This window comes from Otolemur garnettii, unplaced genomic scaffold (assembly GCF_000181295.1).
Source record: "Otolemur garnettii isolate 467f Iridium unplaced genomic scaffold, OtoGar3 scaffold00003, whole genome shotgun sequence".
Taxonomy (NCBI): Eukaryota; Metazoa; Chordata; class Mammalia; order Primates; family Galagidae; genus Otolemur; species Otolemur garnettii.
Window position 1 is genome coordinate 44,802,096 of NW_003852398.1, and position 9,407 is coordinate 44,811,502.

Here is a 9,407-nt window from a genome sequence, read left to right on the forward strand (position 1 = left end):
CCAAGTAGCTGGGACCACAGGCGCCCACCACAACGCCCGGCTATTTTTTGGTTGCAGCCATTATTGTTGTTTGGCGGGCCCAGGCTGGATTTGAACCCACCACCTTAGGTGTATGTGGCTGGCGCCTTAGCCACTTGAGCCACAGGCGCCAAGCCGCCTTTATCTTTTGAAATCTTTGATCTTTACACCTGTCAGTCTGACCTAGGCACTGAAAATCTACAAATAGTATGTGTTTTGAGAGCTCTCTGTGCTCCTCTTAGCTAATCAATGTTCTGGATCTGGCATACACAGTTATGTGAGTTCATTCCAATTACTTTACCCCTCAAAGACTAATTTTCTTCTTTCTTTTTCAAAGACTTAATTTTCTAATTTTATCAAGTAGATACCACTACTATATACAAATGAAGCCCTCCCAGCAACACTGATAAGCCGAGAAAGCTGAAACTTGCATGGATGAATCAGAAAGGATGCTATCAACTGTGTTTCTTTGAAGTGAAATCATGGACCATAAAACAGTCCATCTCAAAACTTTCACAGTGACCTACATACTATACTTTATTTTCTCTTTCAACATGTACTAAATACCTTGAATGTTCATGGTTCACAATAGTATACAAAATACAGTACTCTTTCAAGGATCCCATAATGAAGGAAGGCAGGAAAGAAAATAGGCGTGAAACAGTGGAAATCAATAATCAGCATTTCTCTTTACCTGACTGCTAAAGAGTATTCTGGCTTTTACCCAGAAGAAGGTTTTACTATTACAAGAGTCATTTTGAATGTCTATAATCAAGAATCAGATGAGAGCGGGGAAACAGGAATCCATAGACAAGGGTTAGAGCGGGGGATTTGGGGTGAGGGAGTAAAGAAAAGAAGAGAGAAAAAAAAGTGACTTTTATCAGAATTTTGGTAGAAGTTGTAAACTGATGACAGATAGGTATGACTCTGTCTTGCCAAAGGTCCCACGAACTGAGAGACTTCAGCAGACTACTAAAAGGTGAAAGTGAATGGGAGATTCCCATTGACTGATGAAAGATAGTGATGGAATCACAGCCCAGAGTATACCATGAGGTGCTGTGTCAAGCTGCAAGGTAGTATACTGAAGAGATTCTGGGGTCAGAAGCAGTAAAAGTGAGAGAAATAAATGAAAGATGTTAGCCGTGGTGCCCAGAGATGAGACCAGAGGGGAGATGTTCAGGCCAGGTTTACTGAAAGGAGGGGGATAACTCTCCTGGGTGGTGCAAAAAAAGTGTCTGTGCCCCGGGGCAGTTAGAAATCCCTTTTATATGGGGACAGGAAAGTTAAGGTCCTTTGGCGTGAACCTGCGGGGTGGGGCTAGCCAGATCCTTTGTGTAGAACTAAAGAAAAAGAAAGATATCTCAGATATTATAATAAAATTATGGAAATAGGGCACTGTTGAAAAGCTAGAAAATAAAGTTAAGAATATTTCCAAAAATGTAGAATAAAACAAATCTAATTGATACATTGATGTAGTTATTTTCCAGGTTGAAAAGTTTGAAATCATTTCATAGGACAGTGATAAAGTGGAAATTAGTTTTTACCTCATAATTCATAAATATTGGTAGTCTTTTAAAATAGAACCATTTTTGGATGTGATGAGGCTCATACCACACTTTCTCTGCTTAGTGGGAAGGATAGCCCAGGGTCTATCCCCTGGGAATGTGACTACTGCTCTTGGACTTAAAATGAAGTCAGTTTTGAAATACTGATACATACTTTAGGCTGCCAGAGACATACTACACTACATATAATTTAACCAATAATATCTTAAATAAGTAGGAGTTTGTTCTGTTCCCCAAACAAGAAGCTCAGATGTGGGTGGTTGAGGGTGTTTGTTCAATTGGTCAAGTCTTATTCCCCAGGCTATTAATGTCTTTCCATTCTTCCATCCTCGGCTGTTGCATTTTTGTTTTTGCCCTTGTCATCTCATAAATATAACCTCAGGTCTTGTGACAACTCCAAACCAGTTACTGGAGTTGGTTGTTGCAAAACCAAATATAATGTTCATGGCTAGAACAGACTAATTATCACTCATTCTCATAAATTATGAGTGGAAACTCTCTTTCGTGACTACAAGTTAATTAGGCATCTGTTCGTAGGGAAGAAGGGTGGCTCACTGAGTAGGTAATGAACCAGGTCTCTCACAAGTGTATCTTCTAAAATGTTTAATTCTTGAACTAGATATGGAGAAATTTAGCAAAAAGATGAGTGGCAAAAAAAAAAAAAAAAAAAAGATAAATGGCACAAAATAGAAGCCAGGAAAGACAACAAAACAACCTGGAACATAAATATTTCCCACGTATATATGATGTTGTAATAAACTATGTATTTAAACTTTCTTCCCTATATTTATAGTGTGAAATACCTATATAGGCTGGTTAATTGTGTTCATGCCTTCCTGGCTGAGACTTCCATATGGCTGATAAATTAGTGTATGGGAGAAGACTAGAAATAAAATGCAAAGCTTGCAATCTCTGGTCCTCTCCCCCACCTCTGAAATCCTGGGTGGAACTGATGAGGTTCCCTGAGGCATCTCCTATTTAGTCATCTCCAGCCTTTACCCACTTCTTCCTCAAAAGAATCAGAGGAATTGTGATTTTAGTTTCACCAACATGACTGTGACTGACAATCAGCAGATGCACAGAGGTGCTATCTTTTCTCTTGCATCTCTCCTCTAAGAGATTTATGTCATACAGATGCACAGCTCGACCTAATGAGAACAGGTACATCCATTTCATGAAACACCCTGACAGATTCCAAAAACTAAAGTGAATTCTGATTAGTTTTAACAGAGGGCCACTCTTCTTTAAAGTAGTCTGAGTAATTAGAGATGCTGCTGCTCCTGATTAAGGAATAGAATGATGTCACTGACTATTCTTTACTTTGGCAGAAAAAAAGTCTGAGCTTTAATCCACATGGTATTCTCTCCATCTGCCTCCTCTTCACATTGACAGCTACCAAGCTGCAGGGACCCAGTGTTTCACACTATAGTGATAATTCTTTTAAACTAAAAGTAAGTTTACAAGCGAGAATATGCATGAGATCTCTTAGGGTTCTAAAGTCACTTTCTGTGATATATTAACCAAATATCAAGTATTATGGCTGGTATGATGGATGACGAGGAAAAAAAAACCCACAAAGGCTGCCACAAAAACTTTACCAGAACCGTAAATCGATAGAAAAAGTATTGGTGTTTAAGTGAATGATAAATGCTAAATTTTGGCCTCCTGTTTAATATATGTAATAATTTTACTACTTTCTTAACTTATATAAAATAATGAGTATAAAGACCTCATTTTAGTTAAAGTTGTAGTACTGGTGTCTGTGAGGAGAGGACAAGGAGGGCCCTGGAGGCAGCCTAGGTCGCTCTTCTCAAGTGTTAGTGTGCATTACTGTCATCTACAGGACCTCCTGAAACACAGATTGCTGGGCCCCATGCCCAGAGTTTATGATCCGGTAAATCTGGGCTGAGGCCTAAGAATCTGCATTGTGACAAGTTCCAGTAATGCTCATGCTGCTGGTGCAGGATCCATACTCTGGGGACCACTGGCCTCGGTTTTAAGTTTGTTTTTTCCCTGCTCATTTACATGTCAGTTCACTCTGAGCACCTTGAGGCCAGAACCAGAACTGTTTCCCACCAGTGTCTACTACACATAGGTGATAGCACGTATTCCTTGGATAATCCACCTTCTGCAGATGCCCTGGGTTGCCTCCTGATGTCGGATTAGAATTCTCTAAACATTTCTGTTGAAGCAAATTCCATCAGCAAATTTCTTCCAGTTCCAATTAAGAAGAATGTCTCAAAGAGACCAAATCTTTGGTTCTAAAGATCACTTTATGTTTTCTCTGGTTTTGGGGACAAATAATCATTGTTGTGGATGAAGAAAAGCAAAATACAACCATTAAGAAATTGCCTGAGTATAGATAAAAATAATAATCTTAACTCTAAAAAGCAATGGGATATGAATATCCAAACTATATTCACAAATTATAATGAAAGTAATCATGTAAAGTCTTCAATTTTAAGCAACTTCACTTTAGTATTTTTATTCATTTATTCTACTTGCATGTATTAAGCTATTTCCAGATGGATTATGTTGCCCTTATTCATTTTTTGGGACCAGGTAACATCTCTAATATAACATTTAGTGTACCTTGTTGAAAAAAAAAGTCTTTCATGTCTATTTTTCATAGGGATCATGTAGGCTCCTTAAGGATATATACCCAAGGAGTAAATATCTGTCTGGATTAGACTCCACATTGGAAATAAAAAAAAAATACATATGACAGAGTAATTGACTTGAAAGATCTTTCAGTTAAGAAGATGAGCCAAGAATGTACATTAATGTAGTCATTTAGAACCACAAATGCTTGTAATTTTCTATGTAGTCTATTATTGCTTCACTCGAAATCTCTATTTGGAAAAAATACCTTAATCATATTGTGGGCAAGGACTGAGTGTCTCATGCAGTCTTGTAAAATGCCTCATTCATAGTAAGTCCTCAATGAGTCATTGTTGAATTTACTGATGTAATTTAATACTCATACAGAAAAGTTTCTGAGAACATACATGAACATCCTTTGCATTTCGGACAATGCATTATATATAGTCAGGCATTAGGAAGACCTGAAGTTCTCAGGAGTGTTAACTTATTACAAAGTATCAACTCCAAGTTCTTTTGGCTTTGCAGATGATTCATTACTCCATGAAAAAGAAACTCTTGGCTGATAATCTTAAAATCCGTAGCTGTGTTGTGAGGTCTGGAAACTGCAGTACAGCATTTAAAACAGCAACAGCAACAAAAAGCTAAATAGGGAGCTTACAGCCTAAAATGGTATTAAAATAGGATGTGTTAAGATGAAATCATAGCTGGGTGAGGGCACCAAAAATTGCATCAGGTCAAATATTGTTCCTACGAATTATAGACGTTTTCATTGATAAAATGATTTCATGGGTCTGCTGAGCCACTGAGCTGATCCTTCATAGAAAACATGGGCCTCTTTAAAGACCATTATAAGAAAATGAGAACAAAGACAGAAACTTGTTTTTTCCTCTCAATACGAGATTATTTGTGGCTGCTTAATGCAAACTACTGAAATGTTCATTGGCTGACGTCTCTGGCAGAATCATTCTGTACAGTCATGATTCATTAGCTTTGGCAAAACTCTCTTCTCTGTTTAAGTTCAGGACAGGCTGGTGTGCTAGGAGAGATGATATTGAGGAATGTTTTAAAAAAGCATGCCTCAAATTGCCACATAACAGGGAAAAACCATATTGCGTCTAAGTAACTAAAAACATACTGATGTGTTAACACAAAAAACACCTAAAATAAAAGAAACGTGTTATAGTCTTTATCCTACTGTGAAGCCCAGATGATATCAAATTTGCTATTTATAAATCATGGCACCACAAGAAGAGTCGACTATCCATATTGATTTAATACGCTTTATTTCCTGGAACTTGCTGGCGGAGAGACAGATGAGCTGGTAATGCAGCCTGATTCTACAGGTCGACATTTGGGACCTGTTTTGATCTGTGCCACTGAATCCGTATGATTTTATACATTGTGCCCCCTCAAATTCTTGAAAGTTTGGTTGTGTAGTATCAATACTTCCAGGGTATGAGTACTCGGAAGTAAATGGGAAGAAGTCATTTATGTTTGGTGAAAAGAAGAAAAGTAGAAACCTTAGACTCTTGGACTTTATGGTCAATGATACCCTTCTAGTGATATTCATGCTGTCCTCTCTTTGTCACATGAAACTCAGTCCGTTATCCTGAAACAAATCTGAATTATATTGCTGTTTAATGAGTAAACTTTGCTTACATATATTCTGTATAATAATCATGATATAGAATAGTGTCACGAACTCTTTCTCTCACTTTATTTTTTATCTATTTCAAAAACCACAGCGTTTCTTAATTCAGAAAGATACTGTATAGAGGAACTTTTACAATATGGTGCATAGAAACTTATGGGGTATAGCTGTGTTATTGCAAGTGGTCTCAAATCCACATGAGTAACAAAGATCGAAGGGGGCTTGAATAAATAATATGCTATAAGACAGAAATTACAAGTATTATTCAAATGCATGTGAATTTATTTCATTAATAAAATACAAAATTTTAGACATAACCTCAGGTCATCATATACTGTGTTATCCAATGCACAAAGTATAACTTTTCTATCATGTGGAAGCTTGAACATTTTTTACATTGAGAGGATTTCTCATACTCTGAAATGCTGCACACCATGGGGCAGGATCGGTTTGTCTGAAAGATGCATGCTTGCTGCCATTCCCGCCTCCCACACCCATAGCTTCTTTTTCTGGTGAGCTCAGACTCAGCCTCAGAATCGTTTTCTATACATGCCCCACGTGGTCATCATCAATCAGTTGGTGATGGTATTAAAATGCAAACTTTTTGCATGCTGGTTTCATTATCTCCTGAGGATCAAGGTCAGCACCTGAGATCTGAAAATATACCTACAAACTGAGATCCTAAAGCAAGATTGATCAACTTTAAAGCACATGGATTTTTCCTTTCCTAAGAAAATAAAATCTACTTGGCAGCATTTACAATAAAGGGAAACCATCTTGGGAAATGTTATCTTTTCCTATCCACCTTGGAACTGCAGGCTTAGTTGCCTATCAACCTGGATTACAAATTAGTATTTAGCTGATAAATTTTCATAGCTACAGCAGAGTCCACACGTTGACCTGAAGTAGGAAGGAACAAAAGTGACAGTGAGTATCTTTTATTTGACAGGGAGCTACATCAAAAAAAAATTATCCTATCTTCCTTATGACACCAACAGGGAATGATAGATCCTTATCTTTACTGTTGAGGAAGTTGAGACCCTGAAAGATTAAGTTACTTGCTCAAGCCATGCAGAGCTAAAATCCAAATTTGCAACTGTCTACATGACCATGATTGTTACATAAAACCTTAAAAGTCTTATTTGTCTGTTTGCTTGTACTCTGTGTGTTTCCTAAACTGAGTTGCAGATTCTAAGTAAATCTGCAGTTTAAGACATCTGCTTGGGCCCCATGGCTTCTTTGAGAGTATCATGGCAGTGTTCCTGTGTTGGAATCAGAAGGCAAGGAATTAAACTCTTCATTGTTGTTTTAAAAAAGTCAGAAACATAATGCCAGGTGAAATAAAAATAGTGCTCAACATAGAGCATTTTCATTTCAAAGACTGTCTGCCTATTTTTACTTCATGTATTTCATTTTAAATCTTAGAATTATCTTATCTATGTATATGAAATGACCTCCTGAGAGAATCGACATCTTTACCATATTGAAGTTTTTGATAACATTGTTGTTTATAGCCTTCCATTTAGATCTTCACTGATTTTCCCCAGTAATGTTTTATGGTTTTCTCTGTCAAGGTAAATTTTGTTAAATTTATTGCTGATATTTAAGGGGTTTTAATACTATCATAGTTTATATTTAAAATTTTTACTTTCTAATTATTTTAATTGCTGAATAATCAATGTTCTTATATCAACCTTGTTTTCACTATCCTTGCTGAGTTCACCTTTTAGTTCTAGATCATAAATTCATTTGGATTTTTCTACATAGAAGATCATGTAATTTGTGAATTATGACGTGTTTACTTCTTTTCAAACCCTCGTAAGTTTTATTTTTTCTGAATCATGTCATTACTTAGAATACCTACTACAATTAAAAAAAATCATAATAAATTGACAGTTTATCATTGTATTTATATATGGGATACAAAATGATGTTATGATTTATGAATACAGTGTGAAATAAGTTAAACTAAGAAGCATATCCATTACCTCAAATACTTATTTTTTTGTGGTTAGAACCTTTGAAATTTACCCTCAGCATTCTGAAGTGTACAATACAATATTATTAGGTATTAAAACACACAGTATAATAATATACTAGTTCTTAAAAAAGCAATTTATTGGTCCTGTCTGAGACTGTGTACCCTTTGAGTATCATTTCCCCATTCTCCCCGGACCCCCTAGCCTATGAAATCACCCTTTACACTGTGCTTTCATAATTTCAATTGGTTTAGATTTTACATGTAAGTGAGAAGATGTGGTATTTGCTTTGCTGTGCCTGGCTTATTTCACTTAGCATAACATTCTTTAATTTCATCCATGTTGTCACAAAGGACAGAATTTCCTTCTTTTTATAAGTTCTCAGAAAATAGCATTCAATTATGTAATATACTATATTTTTATCCATTCATATGATGGTGGACACTAATGTTAATTGCATAAATTGGCTATTGTGAATAACACTGCAGTGAATATGAGAGTACAAACGTCTCTTTAGTATACTGACTTAAAATCTTTTGGGTAAATAACTAGAAGCAGGATTGTTGGATCATATGGTAATTCTATTTTTTATTTTATTTTTTTTTTGAGACAAAATCTCACTCTGTGCCTTGGGTAGAATGCCATGGTATCCTAACTCACAGCAACCTCAAACTCTTGGGCTCAGGCATTCCCCTTGCTTCAACTTCCTGAGTAACTGAGACTATAGGCACCACCATAATGCCCAAATAATTTGTATTTTTAATTTCAATTTTTTTTGTAGGGATAGGGTCTTGCTTTTTTGCTCAGGCTGATCTCAACTCCTGGGTTCAGGTGATCCACTGCCTTAGCCTCCCAGAGTGCTAGGATTGCAGGTATGAGTCAATGTCTCTGGCCTCTATATTTAATTTTTTGAGGAATCACCATACTGTCTTCCTTAATGGCTGTACAAATTTATATTCCCATCAGCAATTTATGGTTCCATTTTCTCATTATCCTTGACAACACGTTATCTTTTGTCTTTTTGATAATAGTCATTCTGATAGGTCTGAGGTAATAGCTCATTGTGGCTTTAATTTGCATTTCCATAATTATTAGTGATGTTCTAAATTTTTTTCATGTATCTGTTGGCTATTTGTAAATCTTTTTCTGAGAAAAAGTTCATTTTCCCGTTTCAAAAATTCAATTATTTGAAGTTTTTGTTATTGAATTATTTAAGTTCCTTATATATTTTGGATATTAACCCCTTATAGAATGTGTGGCATGAAAATATTTTTTCTCAGTCCATAGGTTGTCTCTTCACACTGTTAATTGTTTTCTTTAATATGTAGAAATGTTTTAGATTGATATAATTCCATTTGTCTAATTTTGCTTTTGCTATCTGAGCTTTGGGGATCAAATCCAAAAAAATCATTGCTAACGAAAGTTATGTGTTTTTTCCCCCTATATTTTCTTCTAGTAGTTTTATAGTTTCAGATCTTATGTTTAAGTCTTTAAATAATTTTATGTTGATTTTTATGTATGATGTGAGATAAAAGTCCAATTTCATTCTAGCTTTCCCAACATCATTTATTGAAGAGTCTCTCTCTCTCT